The 21,311-nt window shown below is 47.4% G+C and overlaps 1 long non-coding RNA gene and 1 pseudogene across 1 annotated transcript; one reads left to right on the top strand and one right to left on the bottom strand.

Moving 5' to 3' along the window:
• The first annotated feature begins 2,568 nt into the window (after window positions 1-2,568).
• LOC116967557 lies at window positions 2,569-3,179 on the top strand (annotated as a pseudogene).
• A 10,659-nt stretch (window positions 3,180-13,838) lies between these two features.
• Window positions 13,839-18,473, bottom strand: LOC116967608. The gene is made up of 2 exons (XR_004410269.1): window positions 18,387-18,473; window positions 13,839-13,919 (listed from the first exon to the last, which is right to left on the bottom strand). It is a non-coding gene; the product is annotated as an uncharacterized LOC116967608 (long non-coding RNA).
• Between the last annotated feature and the right edge of the window lie 2,838 nt (window positions 18,474-21,311).

Raw genomic sequence — 21,311 nt, 5'->3', positions numbered from 1 at the left:
CCGGAGATAACAACCCTGGAGGTCATGCTTTTCAGCATTTTTCCTAGTCCTCTAGTCACGCTGCGGAATATTCATCCCCTTCTTTCCAACATGCACAACCACTTCCGGCTGTTCATCTTCGCCCTTGAGGATTTTCGGCACTCTGTCCGTGACACCCTGGATCCTGGCACCAGGAAGGCAGCACACCATCCTCGAATCTCGTTTGTTGCCGCAGAAACCCCTGGCCCTTTAGGACCGAGATGAGAAAAACATTTTCCACACAGAGAGTGGTGAATCTGTGGAATTCTCTGCTACAGGATGTAGTTGAGGCCAGTTCATTGGCTATATTTAAGGTGTAGCCCTTGTGGCTAAAGGGATCAGGGGGTATGGATAGAAGGCAGGTACAGGACTGAGTTGGATAATCATCCATGATCATATTGAATGGCGGTGCAGGCTCGAAGGGCCGAATGGCCTACTTCTGCACCTATGTTCTATGTTTTTATATTTCTATGAAAGGCGAGAAAAAAAGTTCAATCTCTTCCCTTCTTTGTTCTCCGCGGTCGGGGGCCTCGAGCCGACCGTTGACGGGGCGATGTTATCCCGCAGCCGGCGGCGTTCGAGCCTTCCGCGTCGGGGCGATCAGCTCCTTCATCGGGGGGAATCTCAGCTTTCCGCGCAGAACGATCGGACCCCGGGTCGGGACTTGTCGAACCTTCAGATCCCGACGTCTACGATCTCTACCCGAGACTGCGAGCTCAAGATAATAATGTCCGAAGGCCCGATGTTGGAGCGGTCTCAGACAAGAGATCGGCTCCGATGGTCCACGCCCCGCGGTGGGGCTCAAAGTCAGTCCCGAGCGAGGCCTCCAGCTCCATGATGTTAGGCCGCAGAGTGACTGGAGATACGACCCGGAAAACAATCGCATCCCCTGCAGCGTACGATTGGGGGGGGGGGGGGGGGGGAAATCCCCGACCCCCTCCCCCTTCCCTCACATAAAACAAACCTGATAACATAAACACAAACTTTAAAAAAACACCAAAAATAACAGAAGGAGTAGAAAAAATCAGACAGACTGTTGGCGAGGCTGCCAACCGTGCGGCGCCCCTGGTGATCGTTTATCTGCTAATTTGGACACCGCCGAGCAAACATGTTTTCAAACAGTTGCCGGTGTACCCAGCCCAGTGTATCTGAGTGCATTCAAACTAGAATTCAGGTGGTGTTGAGATAGTACAGGAGATTGGCCGCGGGGTGCAAGGCGGCAATTGGTAATGGAGGACATTCCCGAGGGGCCTAAATGTCTACGCCCGCCCCTACTTCATCCCTCCCGATTGCTGGGCGGTTTGCGTCATCTGATGAGTGTAGGATTTGATTCCAGGGGACGTGTTACTGATCCCTGTGCTTGGGGTCTAACTCAGCGAGGGGACCACCTGGAGGCACCGCCCTATGGCTGCCGACGGACTTTAACATCTTGGAGCGGGTGATCGCTTTCCCAGGGCTCGTCCTTTGAAGCATAGAAACATAGACACATAGAAAATAGGTGCAGGAGTAGGCCATTCGGCCCTTCATGACTGATCATAGAGAGAAGGTTCACCAGACCGATTCCTGTGATGGCAGGACTTTGATATGAAGGAAAACAGGATTGACTCGGCTTGTACTCGCTAGAATTTAGAAGATTGAGGGGTATCTTATAGAAACTTACAAAATTCTTAAGGGGTTGGACAGGCTAGATGCAGGAAGATTGTTCCCGATGTTGGGGAAGCCCAGAACAAGGGGTCACAGTTTAAGGATAAGGGGGAAGTCTTTAAGGACCGAGATGAGAAAAACATTTTTCACACAGAGAGTGGTGAATATGTGGAATTCTCTGCCACATAAGGTAGTTAAGGCCAGTTCATTGGTTATATTTAAGATGGAGTTAGATGTGGCCATTATCCTATTGAATGGCGGTGCATCCTCGAAGGGCCGAATGGCCTACTCCTGCACCTATTTTCTATGTTCCTATGTTTCTATTCTTGCCCCTACTTATATCCCTGCGATTGCAGGGCAGTTTGCGTGACCTGATGGGTGCATATTTGATTCCAGGAGACATGCAGGGTGTCCCTGTGCTTGGGAATCTGACTCAGTGACAGGACCGTGTGACACAACAATGCCCATTATCTATTGCGGACAACATTTGAACACGCCCTTTACTCTAAGCGACCAATCGGTGCCCGTCGGCCTCTGACGTTGTTTACCTGGCACCTAGCAACCATTCTCCCGGCCGACCAATCAGACGACGGGCCTCCCCCATAATGGCGTGGAATAAATTGCGCGACCGGCGGCGTCAGCCGGTCATTGTCGAGGGCTGCGGTATTGACCGGACATTATGGTAGGTGACGTGATAGAACTCTGAGGACCGCCGCTTTCCATGGAGACAGGCGGTTTATTGGACGAAGGGAGCCCACTGTAGGCGGCGTGCTCCATTCAGGGTGCTCAGCGAATCCAGTTGTAGCCGGGATCTCCGGTTAACACCGGGACGTGCACACAGACGGGGGTGGATTGCTTGGGACGCGTTCGGGTGAGGGGGCGGGGCGGTTGCATTTCCAGAGTTGGAAGGGCTTCACCTCCCTATACATGGAGAGACTTTCCGTCGACTGCGGTAAGAAATCTAAGCTGGAGTGTTCTGTCGGCCCGGCGCCGCAGATCTCCACCGCCGTGATCGAGCCCTACAACGCGGTGCTGGTCACCCACTGCACACTGGAGCACTACGACTGCGCCTTCATGGTAGACAACGAGGCCATTTACGACGTATGTCGGCGCCCTACGTACACCAACCACAACCGCCTGATCGCGCAGATCGTGTCGTCCATCACCGCCTCGCTGCGCTTCGACGGCGCCCTCAACGTGGTCCTGACTGAGTTACAAAACAACCTGGTCTCCTACCCGCGCATCCACTTCCCGCTCGCCACCTACGCGCCCCTGATCTCGGCCGAGAAGGCTTACCACGAGCAATTGTCGGTCCCCGAAATCACCAACGCCTGTTTCGAGCCGGCCAACCAGATGGTGAAGTGCGACCTTCGCCAGGGCAGTACATGCCGTGCTGCATATTGTACCGTGGGGACGTGGTCCCCAAGGACGTCAACGCCGCCATCGCCACCATCAAGTGTAAGCGCAGCATCCAATTCGTGAACTGGTGTCCAACCGGGTTCACGGTAAGTGTTTGAGACAAAATCTTGTGTACCCGGTGGAGGAGGGGCATTGGCTATGTTTGCCCGAGACATTTGGAAGTCTATCCGCTTGACTTTGGAAAATCCTGAGGACATTTTTACCCTGGCGGGAGAAGAACGATTGCGACTGTAATGACTAGCATGGGGGCGGACATGTCAGTGCGAATCTGACAAATAGAAGGTGGGGGGCGATGGAGGGATGCAGTGGGAGATCCAGAGGTGGGTGGGGCAGATGAAGGGGGAGGAGTGGGGGGGGGGGGCAGAGGTAAGGAGAGGCAAAGGGACGGGAAGGGAAGAGATAGGTGTGGGAATTCGGGGGGTGTAGCAGATGTAGGAGGGGGGGGGGGTGAGAGGTAAGGAGAGGCAAATGGACGGGGAAGGGAGCAGATAGCAGAATTCGGGGGGTGGAGGGTTGAGGGAAGTGTTCAAAGATGGATTGCAAAGCTTCAAGAAGACCAAGGGATAGGGCTAGGTACAGTAGATTGCTGAAAATTCTTAAAGTCCTGTTCATGTGTTATTATAGTTCTGTGTTTAATGAAGATTGAAACTTAGCATGTGGAAATGACACTCACTGCCGTCTTCAAGTCAGGTTCTGTTCAGTTTACAAAGGACAAAGGGCAATCGTAAAACACTTAAATAAAGTCTAAAAGCTAAAAGGACGTGTTAGTCCTTTAGTCACACATTTATCTCCTCCCGCCTAGATTACCGCAACTCCCTTTACACTGGCATCAACAAATCTTCCCTGTTCCGCCTGCAATGTCCAAAACGCCGCAGCAAACTCCTGACGGGCATCAGAAAAAGGGACCACATCACCCCGATCCCGGCCTCTCTCCACTGGCTCTCTGTACGGTTCCGAATAAATGTCAAGATCCTCCTCTATGTCTACAAAGCCCTCAATGGGCTTGCCCCACCTACATTAAAAGTCTTCTCACACACCTCACCACCCCCAGGTCCATCAAATCGGCCGACTTGGGGTTATTGAACATCCCGCCGTCCAGGCATAAGCTCAGGGGCGGCCGCGCCTTTGCGGTTGCAGCTCCTAGACTGTGGAACAGCATCCCCTCCCCATCAGAACTGCCCCCTCCACCGACTCCTATAAGTCTAGACTAAAAACCCATCTGTTCTCCCAAGCCTTTCCTGACGTCCTCTGAGCGAGGGCTATATGTATATATGTATGTAGTTAGCTTGTTTATACTAGTCTTATAACAAATGTAAAGCAATTTGGCCAACGAGAGTTGTTTTTTAAATGTGCTATATAAATAAATGTGAATTGACTTGACTTGACGTGACTCTTAAATATAGCCAATGAACTGGCCTCAATTGCCTCCTGTGGCAGAGTATTCCACAGATTCACAATTTTTTTCTCATCTCGGTCCGAAATGACTTCCCCCTTATCCTTCAACTTCCCAACTTCCCAAACATCGGTTTCTAGAGGGCTAGTATAGACATTGTGAGCCGAATGGATTCTTGCGGTGGCAGCTCAGTCACTGAGGCCTGGCAGTACAGTCACTCGCCAGAGGACCCAGCAGGGGATGTGGGCGGCGTCAGTAGGGGGCAGGAGGGGGCGCATTCTATAGCCAGGCGGAGGGCAGCGTCTTCAGTTGGGGGGGGGGTGCCTCTGGACTCACTCACTGTCTTGGGATTAACTCATGGCCTGTGGACTGACTCTCACGGCTTTTGAACTGACTGATGCCCGGCGTCTGGAGTCACGTCCGACTTTTGTAAACTGAAAACTGTAACATCTACATTGAGGAACAGCTTCTACTTGACAGCCATCAGACTATTAAACATAACACATACGCTCTGAACTACGAAAGACTATATTACTTGTGCTATTTGCTGATCACACACACACACACACAGATTCACACACACACACAGACTCATTGGCACACACACACACACACACACAGACTCATTCACGCTCACACACATCCACACACTCATTCACACACACACAGACTCATTCACGCACACACACATACTCATTCACACACACACAATACTCATTCACACACACATTCACACACACATTCATACACACACTCATTCACACACACATTCACACACAAAGACTCATTCATACACACACTCATTCACACACTCATTCACACACACATTCATACACAGACTCATTCACACACACACACACACACACACACACAGACTAATTCACACACATACACCCAATACTAAAATGCCAAATTAACTTCAGAACGTGTTGAATATTTAGAGTGTAAAACGATAAGTTAAAGCCTGCTGTGGAGGCTGCTGCTGAAGCAAAATCATGCTTTTAATAACGTCCAACCAACGCACTCAGCATAGACAGAGCAGTAAACTCATGAATTATTTAACAGCGTCTGCAATTATATAACCATATAACCATATAACAATTACAGCACGGAAACAGGCCATCTCGACCCTTCTAGTCCGTGCCGAACACGTATTCTCCCCTAGTCCCATATACATGCGCTCAGACCATAACCCTCCATTCCTTTCCCGTCAATATAACTATCCAATGTATTTTTAAATTATAAAAACGAACCTGCCTCCACCACCTTCCCTGGAAGCTCATTCCACACAACCACCACTCTCTGAGTAAAGAAGTTCCCCCTCATGTTACCCCTAAATTCCTGTCCCTTCATTCTCAAGTCATGTCCCCTTGTTTGAATCTTCCCTACTCTCAGTGGGAAAAGCTTATCCACGTCAACTCTGTCTATCCCTCTCATCATTTTAAAGACCTCTATCAAGTCCCCCCTTAACCTTATGCGCTCCAAAGAATAAAGCCCTAACTTGTTCAACCTTTCTCTGTAACTTAGTTGCTGAAACCCAGGCAACATTCTAGTAAAATGCCATCTTGACGACACCCTCTCGCTGCTTGCCACGAACCGGAAATGACGCCATCGGCGCAAATCTTGCAACCAAGCGAAAATAGTAAGATCTTATAGAAACTTACAAAATTCTTAAGGGGTTGGACAGGCTAGATGCAGGAAGATTGTTCCCGATGTTGGGGAAGTCCAGAACAAGGGGTCACAGTTTAAGGATAAGGAGCAAATATTTTAGGACCGAGATGAGGAAAATATTTTTCACACAGAGAGTGGTGCATTTCTGGAATTATGTGCCACAGAAGGTAGTTGAGGCCAATTCATTGGCTATATTTAAGAGGGAGTTAGATGTGGCCCTTGTGGCTAAAGGGATCAAGGGGTATGGAGAGAAGGCACGTCCAGGATACTGAGTTGGATGATTAGCCATGATCATATTGAATGGCGGTGCAGGCTCGAAGGGCCGGATGGCCTACTCCTGCACCTATTTTCTATACTTCTATGTTTCTAAACGAGCTTACCAGTTTGAAGTTTGATCTTGATTTTATGAGGAGTTACGATGAGCGGTTACGTGAAGAAGGGCCGTCCGTCTGCGTGCGCGTCAATATTCAAAGCAGCAGTGTTAAATCACAGATAAAAAGAAGACCTGGGAATAGTAAGATTGTGAAGAAACTAGAAATTCCATATGACCTTGATAGTATGAGTGTGGGAGCGGTGGGCACGTAATCGCTCATCGTAACTCCTCATAAAATCAAGATCAAACTTCAAATTGGTAAGTTCTCGTTTAATCTTACTATTTTACTTCGGAGTCACATGAGTGACTACGTGAAGATTTCTAAGCTCTGTGATTTTACGCCGGTTGCGAATCCAGGCGTCACACACTGAATGGATTGACCATGGATGAGTGTAATCATTAAAGCATTCAGACATTACGTAGTTAAGTAAAGACACTGATGCTTTAAATGAAAGAAAACGTTTTTAAAAAACAGTTACCCCTCCCAATCTTGGAGGGAAACTAGGGAACATAAATTAAAATGGTACGTGCAAAGTAACCAGTCTGGTTATGGGTTTGTTATAAAACCGGTGGACCGTTCATTCATTCGTCCATCCTGCAGCCACTGGGATGACGTCAAGGAGCACGTCCATAGCTCTTGCTGCCGACGTAGATGCAGCCCTGGTGGAGAGAGATTTAACGATATAAATGTTCACTCCTGCTACCGCCATAACCTCCTTTGACCATCTGGAGATGGTTTGAGTTGACAACTGCTAGTGTGTTTTTTTATAGCTGATGAGGACCGATTGTTATGAGCCTCTGAGGTTCTCCGTGAATCTCAGATAGTGGTGTTAGTATGTTACCACACACACAACCGTTGGTCCTCTGGATATGCCGAGAACTGGATCTTCATCCCTGGCATTCCTGGCCTGCTCTGTTTTATTAGGTTCCTGATTATGAATGTTATGTTGTTCATATTGGTGGTCATGTAGTCCAACCGTAGCTTTTGCAGTGTCTGGAATCTTTGTGCTGTTAGTAGTGCCATCAGCATACCACCTTCATGGTTACTTATAGGCGATCCCCACTGTCAAAGTAGGGTTAGTACCACGCTCACATCCCATGTGTCCGTGTACCTTGGCTTCGGAGGTATTAAATTGTATATTCCCTTCATGAATTGTGTTGTCAAGGGGTGCGTTCCTATCGACCCGTGCCCTGCTTCCAGCATCAAATAGGAGGAGAGTGCGCCTCTGGCACTATAGATTGCACTATGTCTATGGTTATAGTTATAGTTATAGTACAGAGTTGATAGGAACTCCAAGACATCCGTTATCCGAACTATGTTGTGTTTATTCGGCCTTGAAATGGCCTCCTCAGAATCTGCAGATCAACAAGTTAATACGTTCATGTAGTGGATGATTGCTCCCTGTAACTGGGTTCACTAGGAGGTCCCTGCTCTTGCGTACAGCCATAACTGGCTGGACTATAATTCTCAAAACATTTTGAGAAACAGGCTTGAGTAAGCCAATCTGGCACTAGCAATATGCTTGTGGCTTAGTCTTGCTTGATTTTGGTCAAGCATCGGTTTGTGAGACAAATTGGCGGAAGGCATACATAAACGTTCCTCCCCAATTGAGGGAGAAAGCATCCACTGACTTTGCTTCTGGATCCAGCTCGCAGGATACATATCTGGGTAACTGATGGTTTAATCTAGATGCAAACAGATCAATATCTGGTATGCCAATTCGTGTAGTTATTTCGTTAAATACTGCCCGATTCAAAATCCATTCTGTGTTGTTATTAAACATTCGCGATCCAGCATCTGTCACCGTGTTATATCTTCTCGTAGATAGACCGCTGTAACCCAAATATTACTCTCGATACACCAGTGCCAAATGAGGTTCGACAATCTGTCGCAAGGTACAGAATTTACACCACCCTTGTGATTGATATATGTCACCGCTGTGGTGTTGTCAATCTGAATTTGAACAAGCACAGGTTGCATGTTGCTACAGAAACCTTAAGTCCATATTGTGCCCCCAACAATTCTGGGTATTTGATTCCATGTGTTGGGGAATTACAGACTCCTGCTCATTCCATCTGCCCCCACAGCTCTAGACTGTGTTTGTGGCTCCCCATCCTTAGCCGCTTGCATTGGTCTGAAGAACCACCGATGGCTATCGAGCAAGATTTCCCTTGAGCTGTCTTACGTTCGTTATCCACCATAGTTATTCAACAATGGCCTCTGCTGGCAGTCCATAGTTTTGCCAATTTGGCCTGCATGGAATCTGAGTGTTCGTTCCTTTGCTCGCTGTAAATTCTGGTAATGCAAAGGCCCGTGACGTACTGTTGGAAATGCAGCTACAATTGGCCAATTACACTCGCTGTTTGCCTGATAGATGGCTAGTATTTGACAATCAGGTCATAGCAGGCTTACTTAAATCATGTTGTTTGCCCCTAGGCAAAGTCACCAACATATTTACTGTGTTTGATAGTAAATCCTAGGTAATCAATTACCCTTGGAGGTGTCAATTTTGATTTAACTGGATGGATGAGGTAAACAAGTCTTTCAAACAGGGTTTTGGTTTGCTTTGATTGATGCTTCTGCCAATTCTTGGTGACTCCAAAATGAAAAAGTCCTCCAAATATGCCATTACGATGTGGTTCTGAGACCTTTGTAGACCCAGAATTGGTTTCTGTAGTCAATAGTCTAGGAGCTGATGTCAACCCATTTGGTAGAGCCATGCTATCCCGATAAACTTCAAATATCTCCTGCCTCCGGAATGTATCATGTTCTTAGTGAATAGACACCGAATAGTATGCATCTTTGAGGTCGATGCATGCCATGTGACCACTTTATAAGAAGCTCCTATAAACAGTTGTTAGGCCTAACAAAAAATTACTGTTCTGAAAGTCTGTACTGCACATATGAGTTAAACCTGGATGGATTGACATCCTCCATCTGTCACCTGTCCTGAAAGGCAATCCTGACCATAATAGTGGACCTGCCTCGAAGAAAACTCCGGTCCGAGTTCCAAGTCTGCTTGGAACCTATGTATGTTGTGCAGTAAAAATAATCACATGTTATTATCTGTTTTTTAGAACCAGATCTGAAATTCATGTTATTGTCATTTTGTACAAAGACACAAGAGTAAATATCACCAGCATGTAACTGGTCCACAATTCCTTGTTTCAGTAAACCCAGACCCACCTATCTCCATGGATACCGGTGGTCTTGTGGTAAGCCAAAAGGCCTCTGATGCGGGTTCCTTTTTTCTCCTTGATTGGGAGTAGGACTGCTAGGGAGTGTGGATTCCATGTTTCTCCTGACCTCTGCTTGGGTCTTGGTCTAAAAAACCTCATCTACCGAGCCTGCCTTGTAAGACAATTCTGGCCATAATTCTGAGTTTGCCTTGAAAGACGATCTGATCATATTTCCGTGCCCAGCTTTCAAGCTACCACCGGCTTCAGTGAACTGCTTACCCCTATGGAGGTGTGGGGTGTGTTGTTTCCTACTGATGACGTTTTCCTTGTCGTTGGTACCTTGATTGGTCCGACAGCTTTTGCTTCCTGCTTCTGGTCTTACCTGAAGAGAGGATTCGGCGGCTGGTTTCTCCAAAGTCATCCTGATAGCGCTGTTCCCTTGCCAGCACTTGCAAATTGCTGGCTCTTGAGGCCATATGCATGTGCATACTTTAAATTTGAGATCAGTTACCTACTGATCACTCGCACTCCCCTCCACTGAGAGTGAGATTTGTAGGCAGCCCTGAAAACAGGTGCTGCCGCAGGCCCCTGAGGATACCTGCGCTGACATGCCCCTCCAGCGGACCTAAATGAGGTTCTTGCTTTGGGTCAGACTGAAACTGACCGTGGATGTGCTCCTCTCCTCAGAGCAGGAGCCATTTGTGCAACCCTGAAACAGGTGCCGCTGCCTGCGGGTTCTCCATAATATCCGGGCTGTCAATTAACTAGATCACTATCCAGGGAAGCACCCAGTGGAACCTGGATGATTGCAGAAGTACTTATTTTCTTTTGTTTGTATGGAAGATTATTATTCATTTTATATAAAGCACTTTGGTGTTAATGCGAGTTGACTTAGTGCTATATAAGTAAAACTTACTTACTTACTTCCTTTCTTCAGCGTGTCCCTGGGAAGGTCCACCTTCTTTTGTACTGGTTTCTTCCATATGTACTTCCCCCTCCAATGGGGAAGACATTGGGCTGCCCCGTGTGTGAGGCTGCTGCCACGGCCTGCTGTAGGCCCGTGCTGATACAGCCTCCTTCGGAGCAGATCATTGTTGGAGCAACTTCTCCATAAATTGTTCCATGTGGGAGAGTCGTCCTCAGACGCTATCCGTTGAGGGAGGGTATCCCTCTTCCCCGGACTCATCTGAGACAACGGGTTTGTTAGACTTACGGGTGGTATTACGTACCGCAGGACCACCATGGAGCTCCTCCTACTGCACAAAGTTTCCTTCCGGTTCTGCTGCCGGCGCTAATGTCGGGAACAAGACCATCGCCCGCTACTGGGAATGCTGCGGTCTTCAGCAGCCGGCTTCCCCGCGGACCGTCTCGTCGACATCTGGTCTCTACAAAAAGCTTCAAGCCCGAAAGAACGCAGGTAAGTAATTCAACTCTGCTTACCTGCCCATCCTGACGGCTGGGAGGACACAGTGCCTGCCAGTCCGTCGTGCGCGTTGCGTTCAGACGTAATGACGCGCACGCAGACGGACGGCCCTTCTTCACGTAGTCACTCACGTGACTCCGAAGTAAAATCGCAGAATGAGCGCCAATTTTGAAAGTAAACACAGTTCTGATCTAATAAAATGTTTATTCACTTTATACATCCAAAAACTGTTGCAAGCAAGCCCTTTTAAAAAGCCAAGCAATTGCGGGAAAAAACACTGAGCAAGCAGGCAAGTGGACAAAAAACACATCCGTTCGCTGAAAAGCAATTTTTAAAATGCCAAGCAATTGCGGAAAAAAAACACAGAGCAAGCAGGCAAGCCGACAAAAAAACACATCCGTTCGCTGAAAAGCAATTTAAAAAAACGCCAATCAATTGCGGGAAAAAAACACTGAGCAAGAAAACCGACAAAATACACATCAGTTGAGTGAAAAGCAATTTAAAAAAATGCCAAGCAATTGTGGATAAAAACACTGACCAAACAAGCAAGCCGACAAAATACATATCAGTTCGGTCAAAAGCAATTTTAAAAATGCCAAGCAATTGCGGAAAAATAAAAACACTGAGGAAGCAGGCAAGCCGTCAAAATCACATCCGTTTGCTGAAATCCACATCGAGGGGACTCGCCGTGGAGTAGACGTGCTTCGCAGCTCAGAGAGCCGTGACCTTCTCGCTTCTTGGGTCTGGCAGAGACTGAGTGAGGCACGGCACTTCCGCGTTTTATAGTCCCCCCCCCCCCCCATGTCGCCTGCGGGGGCAGCAGAGAGAATGTTTTGTTTTTTTTAAAGATTAATATCTCAGGTTTTTCATCGATGGGAAAAATACTCTGGTCCCAAAAGGCGGAGGGGGGCTCTGAGCGACGTGCCCAAAAACTACGGCCGTTGGTGGCGGCGTTCTCTCGGACATCGCAGCACAGTGGGCCAAAAGCGGTCAAGATCAGACTTTTAGTAATATAGATATCTATATAGTAAGTAAATGTTGAGGGAAATGGTGATGTGCGGAGACATTGAAAACCTATTAATATAAATATATATATGTTAATTGCTTTTAAATGTCGCCACACCTCCACATTTTTCGGAGATTTCCCAACTCTCTCTCTCTTGTGTCCACTCAGTTCAAGTTCAAGTGAGTTTATTGTCATGTGTCCCTGATAGGACAATGCTTCAGCACACATAACATAGTAGGCATTTAACCATATAACCATATAACAATTACAGCACGGAAACAGGCCATCTCGACCCTTCTAGTCCGTGCCGAACACATAATCTCCCCTAGTCCCATATACCTGCGCTCAGACCATAACCCTCCATTCCTTTCCCATCCATATAACTATCCAATTTATTTTTAAATGATAAAAACGAACCTGCCTCCACCACCTTCACTGGAAGCTCATTCCACACAGCTACCACTCTCTGAGTAAAGAAGTTCCCCCTCATGTTACCCCTAAACTTCAGTCCCTTAATTCTCAAGTCATGTCCCCTTGTTTGAATCTTCCCTACTCTCAGTGGGAAAAGCTTTTCCACGTCAACTCTGTCTATCCCTCTCATCATTTTAAAAACCTCTATCAAGTCCCCCCTTAACCTTCTGCGCTCCAAAGAATAAAGCCCTAACTTGTTCAACCTTTCTCTGTAACTTAGTTGCTGAAACCCAGGCAACATTCTAGTAAATCTCCTCTGTACTCTCTCTATTTTGTTGACATCCTTCCTATAATTAGGCGACCAAAATTGTACACCATACTCCAGAATTGGCCTCACCAATGCCTTGTACAATTTTAACATTACATCCCAACTTCTATACTCAATGCTCTGATTTATAAAGGCCAGCACACCAAAAGCTTTCTTTACCACCCTATCTACATGAGATTCCACTTTCAGGGAACTGTGCACAGTTATTCTCAGATCCCTCTGTTCACCTACATTCTTCAATTCCCTACCATTTACCATGTACGTCCTATTTTGATTTGTCCTGCCAAGATGTAGCACCTCACACTTATCAGCATTAAACTCCATCTGCCATCTTTCAGCCCACTCTTCCAACTGGCATAAATCTCTCTGTAGACTTTGAAACTCTACTTCATTACCCGCAACCCCACCTATCTTAGTATCATCTGCATACTTACTAATCCAATTTACCACGCCATCGTCCAGATCATTGATGTACATGACAAACAACAGTGGACCCAACACAGATCCCTGTGGCACCCCACTCGTCACTGGCCTCCACCCTGACAAACAACCATCCACCGTTACTCTCTGGCATCTCCCATTCAGCCACTGTTGAATCCATCTTGCTACTCCACCATTAATACCCAACCATTGAACCTTCTTAGCCAACCTTCCATGAGGAACCTTGTCAAATGCCTTACTGAAGTCCATATACACAACATCCACTGCTTTACCCTCATCAATTTCCCGAGTAACATCTTCAAAAAATTCAAGAAGATTAGTTAAACATGACCTTCCAGGCACAAATCCATGTTGACTGTTCCTAATCAGACCCTGTTTATCCAGATGCTTATATATATTATCTCTAAGTATTCTTTCCATTAATTTGCCCACCACTGGACAGATCAGTGTGTCCATTTACGATTGTGTAAATATATACACACATGAATAAATAAACGGATAAAGAGCAAATGACAGATATTGGGTTATTAATGAGCAGAGTTTAATAGCCTGACGACTGTGGGGGAGTAGCTATTCGTGAACCTGGTTGTAGCAGTCTTCAGGCTCCTGTACCTTCTACTTGGATGTAGCAGGGAGATGAATGTGTGGCCAGGATGGTGTCCCCATATTTCTCACTGTCTCTATCTCTTGCGCTGCACCTTCGTCGATACGCTTGTTTCTCCTTCTTCCCTCGTCTGTCTTTGGCCCAGTGCTGAGAGAGAGAGAGCGCGAGAGAGAGAGAGAGAGAGAGAGAGAGAGAGAGAGAGAGAGAGAGAGAGAGAGAGAGAGAGAGAGAGAGATAGAGAGAGATTAGAGAGAGAGAGAGACTCTTCTCTCTTCTCGCCTCGTTCTCATCTTATCTCTGGCTCTCTCGATCTCTCTCTCTCTCGTCTCTCTGCTAGCTTTCCTCTCTCTCTCTCTCTCTCTCTCTCTCTCTCTCTCTCGCTCTCTCTCTATCGCTCTCTCTCTCTCTCTCTCTCTCTCTCTCTCTCTCTCTCTCTCCTCCTCTCTCTCTCTCTCTCTCCTCTTCCTCCCGCTCTCTCTCTCTGTTTCTCACCGCTCCTCTCCTCTCGACCTCTACCTTCTCTGCGCGCCCGGCTGAGTAGATCATAGAGCTCTTTTTTCACGGGGCGACTTGACGCAACTTTAAAGGGCTTTCTCATTGTGCGACCTGAAGCAAGACCTAACAAGATTTAACATCGTGGGAACCTTCTGCGATAGCAGTACAGGCATTCGTGGACCACCGAGGACCTCCGTGGCGCTAACGGCAGGTAGTCGTGTGACTTGGTAAGGTCGGGAGAAAATTCAAAAATTTTTGAATTTCTCCAAGAGTGTCTTGAGCAGCGTTGCAACATTGTATGGACGCAGATGCCAGTGCGATATCCGTGCGATATCCGTAATGACACTTGCGAATACCGTGGGAACTCCTGCGAACGGTAAACCCGGAAGCTGGACAGAAGGGACATAAGGTGAGTAAAAGAGGTGGTCTCAATATCGCCAATGGACCATGTGTCCATCGAGGACGTCCCACCTAATTGTCATTGTTTGAGAATCTTTTTCACAGTAAGACTTGCAGAGATGCCTCTCAGAAAATCGCAAAGAAAGGGGTCAAAGAAATTCGGAAAGTTTTTAGCCATGCAGGTAAATGAGGAGGAAACTCAGCAAGAGAGACAGGTGGAGAGGCAAGAGGAGATGCCAGAGATACCACTGCCTGTGGGCTCCTTGGAGCAGGGAGAGGGTGATCAAGGTGGATTTGAGATTGCCTCCCCAGTAGCTGTTGCCTCCACAATATTCTCAGCAGACGAGAACATAAAGGTTAGATGGCAGAAGGTAAAGCCATATAACTTCAACAGGGAACAAGAGGGTGAACTGGTGGAGTGGTACCAATTCAATGAGATTCTCTATGACAAATCCAGAGAGGATTATAGAAATAGGGAGAGAAAGCGCAACCTGCTGGAGACGAAGGCTGCTGAGTATCCCCGGTGCTCATGTGAGTAACTATAACAATATATTAGTTTATGTACAGGAGAACAATTTAATGTTATCCATGATTTTAAAACATACAATGCTACAGATGTAAAAGTGCTGTTTTTGCAGTCACCTTTAATTTATCTTATAAGTCTGTCTGTTCCCTGCAGCTGCAATGTAAAAGTAGTGGCAGACAGCTTTTACACCCTCTTCGTTTGAAGTGGGAATCATGTCTCTTTTAGAGCCATAAAATAAATTATGCATGAGGTCCCAAATTATTCTTTAACTCATTAAAGAGCTCGGGTGAAATTCTGACAACGTTTTTGAATGCACTTTTATCCTCTTCGCACAGCACATTAAGCAGTTGCTCATATTGTCCTAATTGAGGTCTCCGTTGAAACATGGGCTTAACCCAGTGAGACTTCCTCTTAATTATCTTTTTAATTAATCTCACCCTTCTGCCTTCACGCAAGCGTTTTCGATGCACATGTTGCGCTAATGCATACAGCACGTCAATGAAAATAACAACCAGCCTGTACTCGAACCAACTTTGTATAGGCATGTCTGCAAATGAGACAATTCTACGAACGGAGGATATTTATATAGCGTGTGAAAAAAAAGTGACATCATTTGTGCCACGTGATTAACTACACTACAGTCCACGATGTTCATTCACGATTAACGGGAAAGATCGGGAGACGGACAAGTCAGTCGCACAAATGACAGAATTGCCGAGTACCGTGGGAACTCTTTATCGTGGGAACACTTTATCGTGCGGAACTCGTGCTGGACCACGACCACTTCACTCGGGTGACATCTTGCTTCAGGTCGCACCGTGAGAACTCGCCATACCAGAGTTTAACATCGTGGGAACCTCGTGCGATAACAGTACGGCATTCGTGGACCACCGTGGACCACCGTAGCGCTAACGGCAGGTAATCGTGTATCTTGGTCACTCGGGAGAAAATTCAAGAAAGTTTGAATTTCTCCAAGAGTGACTTGTACACTTGTGGTTGAGCATTGCAACATTGTATGAACATAGTGGTCAGTGCGATATCCGTGCGATATCCGTAATAACTCTTGCGGGTACCGTGGAAACTCCTGCGAACGGTGAGTAACTGAGCAGTTTGATTGTCAGTGCTTGTTTTACCTCATTGTTAAATAAATATATTTTTTACTATCAGATTGATGTCTGCAATTCTTCATTAACACATCACTACAAGATGAATGTCTCTAATGTTATAATCCCTCTCATGCTGAAACACAAAATAGTTGAAGGGAGGTGAAATAATCACATTTTCATTCTTTTTCATTTTTGAGTGTTCAGGTACCTCACTTGCTGAGCATTTTTACTCCAGCAGTTTGTGTCTCTTTTTGTCTAAAGCAGTTTCTAAGACTGTAGGAACTCCGCGGGCCAGGCAGCAACTACGGAGGGAAATGGACAGGCGACACTTTCTTCAGGCTGCCTTATCTCTCCCCCCCCCCCTACTCCCACCCACACACACAAATGCTGGAGAAACTCAGCGGGTGCAGCAGCATCTATGGAACGAAGGAAATAGGCAACGTCTCGGCCCGAAACGTTGCCTACTTCCTTCGCTCCATAGATGCTGCTGCATCCGCTGAGTTTCTCCAGCATTATTGTGTACCTTCGATTTTCCAGCATCTGCAGTTCCTTCTTAACCACAAATGCACCGAGTTCCTCCAGCATTTCGTGTTTTGCTCAGTATTCCAGCATCCGCTGTCTCCCGCGTCTCCAATAAAACAAAACTACTGTCAAAAGGGTGAAGAATAGGGGCAGAGATAGATACATTCCTGATTAGTGCGGCTGTCAGGAGGTTATGGGGAGAAGGCAAGAGAATGTGGTTGAGAGGGAGAGATAGATCAGCCGCGATTGAATGGCGGAGTGGACTTAATGGACCGAATGGCCTAATTTTGCTCCTATAACTAACAAAGATAGTAATTGTTAGGGAAATGTAGTTATTAAAGACGAGGGGGAGCAGAAATGGGCAGTCTGGGATGGCTCGTGAGATACTTGCATAGAGGCACAAAAGTTAAAGAAAGGGCAGATAAACAGAGAGGGGGGGGACTTCCCTCAGTGCCCATCTGTTACCATTAATTGGACAGTTCGGTCTGTGAAACGCAACACACCAGCCCCGACATCCAGCCCGGTGGTCAGTCCTTTGAAGATAGACACCAGTTGCTTGGAGCAACTCAGCCGGACAGGCAGCAACTCTGGAGAGAAGGAACGGGTGGCGTTTCGGGTCGAGAGCCTTCTTCAGACTGAGGTCAATCCCCTGCATGGATAACAGGAGACCCAGCCAACACGACAATCGCCCGCTGCACAGTCTCGGAGCTTCCACTGCGAAAACGGTGCCTACATGTGAGCACTTATGTAACTGAACCATCCTAACACCAATCACAGAGCATTCCTGAACTACTACCTACCTCATTCGAGACCCTCGGAATGGGTGACGTTTCGGGACGAGACTCTGAAGAAGGGTCTCGAACCGAAACGTCACACATTCCTTCTCTCCAGAGATGCTGCCCGTCCCGCTGTGTTACTACAGCATTTCGTGTCTATCTTCCGTATGCTCTGTGATGGTCATATCGGAGTCAAGTGGCAACTCTGGTCTGAAGACACGAGGAACTGCAGACGCAGGTATCACGAGCAAAACACAGCGTTGGACGAGCCTGACCCTTTGAGTTCCTCCATCACTTTGTGTTGAAGTCAGGTCTGGACATTGCTTGGCTCAGTCTCAGGCACCGGCTAACTAGGAAGGTTCAAGTTCAAGTTCAAGAGAGTTTATTGTCATGTGTCCCTGTATAGGACAATGAAATTCTTGCTTTGCTTAAGCACACAGAGAATAGTAGGCATTTACTACAAAACAGATAAATGTGTCCATATACCATGATATAAATATATACACACATGAATAAATAAACTGGTAGTGCAAATAACAGAAAGTGGTTGCTAATAATCAGAGTTTTGTCCGAGCCAGGTTTAATAACCTGATGGCTGAGGGGAAGTAGCTATTCCTGAACCTGGTTGTTGCAGTCTTCAGGCTCCTGTACCTTCTACCTGAAGGTAGCAGGGAGATCAGTGTGTGGCCAGGATGGTGTGGGTCTTTGATGATACTGCCAGCCTTTTTGAGGCAGCGACTGCGATAAATCCCCTCGATGGAAGGAAGGTCAGAGCCGATGATGGACTGGGCAGTGTTTACTACTTTCTGTAATCTTTTCCTCTCCAGGGCGCTCAAATTTCCGAACCAAGCCACGATGCAACCGGTCAGTATGCTCTCGACTGTGCACCTGTAGAAGTTAGAGAGAGTCTTCCTTGACAATCCGACTCTCCGTTATATTCTCAGGAAGTAGAGGCGCTGATGAGCTTTTTTGATAATTGCGTTCGTGTTCTCGGACCAGGAAAGATCTTCAGAGATGTGCACACCCAGGAATTTGAAGTTCTTGACCCTTTCAACCATCGACCCGTTGATATAAATGGGGCTGTGGGTCCCCCTCCTACTCCTTCCAAAGTCCACAATCAGTTCCTTGGTTTTGCTGGTGTTCAGGGCCAGGTTATTGCGCTGGCACCATATGGACAGTTGCTCGATCTCTCTTCTGTACTCTGACTCATCCCCATCAGTGATACGCCCCACAATAGTGGTGTCATCAGCGAACTTGATGATGGAGTTCGCACTGTGGTTCGCTACGCAGTCATGGGTATAGAGTGAGTACAGCAGGGGGCTGAGCACGCAGCCTTGAGGTGCTCCCGTGCTGATTGTTATTGAGGCTGACACATTTCCACCAATACGAACAGACTGTGGTCTGTGGACGAGGAAGTCGAGGATCCAGTTGCAGAGGGATGCGCAGAGACCCAGTTCTGCGAGTTTGGTAACCAGTTTGGAGGGGATGATTGTGTTAAATGCCGAGCTGTAATCAATGAATAACAGCCTGACATATGAGTTTTTGTTGTCCAAGTGGTCCAGTGCGGAGTGGAGGGCCAGCGAGATCGCATCCACCGTTGATCTGTTGTGGCGGTATGCGAACTGCAGTGGGTCCAGGTTTTTGGCGATGTAGGAGTTGATTTGCTCCATGATCAACCTCTCAAAGCACTTCATCACCACCGGCGTTAGTGCCACTGGTCGATAGTCATTGAGGCACGTCACCTTACTCTTCTTGGGCACCGGTATAATTGATGCCCTTTTAAAGCAGGTGGGGACCTCAGACCTCAGAAGTGAGAGGTTGAAAATGTCCGTAAAAACTCCCGCCAGTTGGTCCGCACAGGTTTTTAGAACACGGCCGGGTATACCATCAGGTCCAGGTGCTTTTCGGGGGTTCACCCCTCTGAAGGATTTCCTGACATCGGCCTCTGTGACTGAGACTGAAATGCCATCACAGCGAATGGGGGATCGGGAAGGCACATCAGTATTCTCCCTGTCAAAGCGTGCGTAAAACGCATTGAGCTCGTCAGGGAGTGATGTTACACCGGCATTCGAGCTGCCTCCTGGTTTTGCCTTGTAGGAGGTGATTGCATTCAGACCCTGCCACAGCTGCCGAACATCTGTCTCGTCCTCCAGTTTGGAGCAGAAGTCCCTTTTGGCCTTTTTGATGGCCTTACCAAGGTCGTATCTGGTCTTCATGTAGGCCACTGTATCGTTGGATGTGAATGCCATGTGTCTGGACTTCAGGAGAGTACGGATCTCATAGTTCATCCAAGGTTTCTGATTGGGAAACACTCGGAAGGTTTTTGTAGGGATGCAGTCCTCCACACATTTCTTTATGAAGTCTGTAACGACGAGTCAAAGGTCGAGTCAAAGTCCAGCACTAACACTCAAGAAATAACGTTTGCGGCCTGATGTTCCCACTATTTAATTGAAATCATTAATAAAGTAAATAAATAGATACCGGTCTAATCAGTATCTACGGGATTGGACAGGCTAGATGCAGGAAGAATGTTCCCGATGTTGGGGGAGTCCAGAACCAGGGTCCCAGTTTTACAGTCTACCGTGGGAACTCTTTAACTCAGTAAAGTAAAGTAGCCTTTATTGTCATATCAGCGCACAGGCAGCAGTTGATTGTTGCTCTATTCAGTTTCCCAGGGGGTCGGGACGGGACTGGAGTTGGGAGGGAAAGGTGGGAGAGTCGAGGGAGAGACAGATGGGGGTGTCTTCATTTACTGGCGGCGGGTGTCTGTCACTGAAACAGGCAGGTGAGATTTCACATCCACCTTGTGTGTGCCTCTCTCTCTCTCTCTCTCTCCCTCCCTCCCTCCCTCCCTCTTACACAGGCTGAGAGACTCTGCCTCTGTGAGTGTACGTCTCTTTCTCCCCCTCTCACACACACAGTAAGACCGAGGTACTGTGCTCAGTCCATCTGTGTCTCCCACATACACAGTAAAACATGTCTCCAAATGAGCCAATTCAACCAAGGGAGGATATCTATAGTGTGTGAAAAAAAAGTGACATCATTTGTGCCACGTGATGATTTAACAACACTTCACAATGTTCATTCAAGATTTAACGGGAAAGCTCGGGAGACGGACAAGTCACTCGCACAAATAACAGAAATGCCGAGTACCGTGGGAACTCTTTATCTACCCCCCGTTATATCGTGTGATATCGTGCTAGACCACGACCACTTCACTCTGGTTACATCTTGCGTGAAGTCGCCCCGTGAAAAAGCCACTAGAGAGAGAGAGAGAGAGAGAGAGAGAGAGAGAGAGAGAGAGAGAGAGAGAGAGAGAGAGAGAGAGAGAGACCGACCCTGAGAGAGAGACCCGGAAGAGAGACGCGAGGAGAGATGAGAGGAGGAGAGTAGTGAGAGAGAGAGGAGAGAGAGAGACAGGAGAAGAGAAGAGAAGAGGAGAAGAGAGAGAGAGAGCCGGAGACGAGATTGAGAGATGAGAGAGAGGGTGGAGGGAGCTGAGAGAGAGAGAGAGAGAGAGAGAGAGAGAGAGAGAGAGAGAGAGAGAGAGATTAGGAAACCTGAACAGAAACGTCT

This window comes from Amblyraja radiata, chromosome 40, assembly GCF_010909765.2.
Source record: "Amblyraja radiata isolate CabotCenter1 chromosome 40, sAmbRad1.1.pri, whole genome shotgun sequence".
Classification (NCBI taxonomy): domain Eukaryota; kingdom Metazoa; phylum Chordata; class Chondrichthyes; order Rajiformes; family Rajidae; genus Amblyraja; species Amblyraja radiata.
Note: the sequence above shows the minus strand (reverse complement) of the source record. Positions and strands in the feature narration are given on the sequence as shown.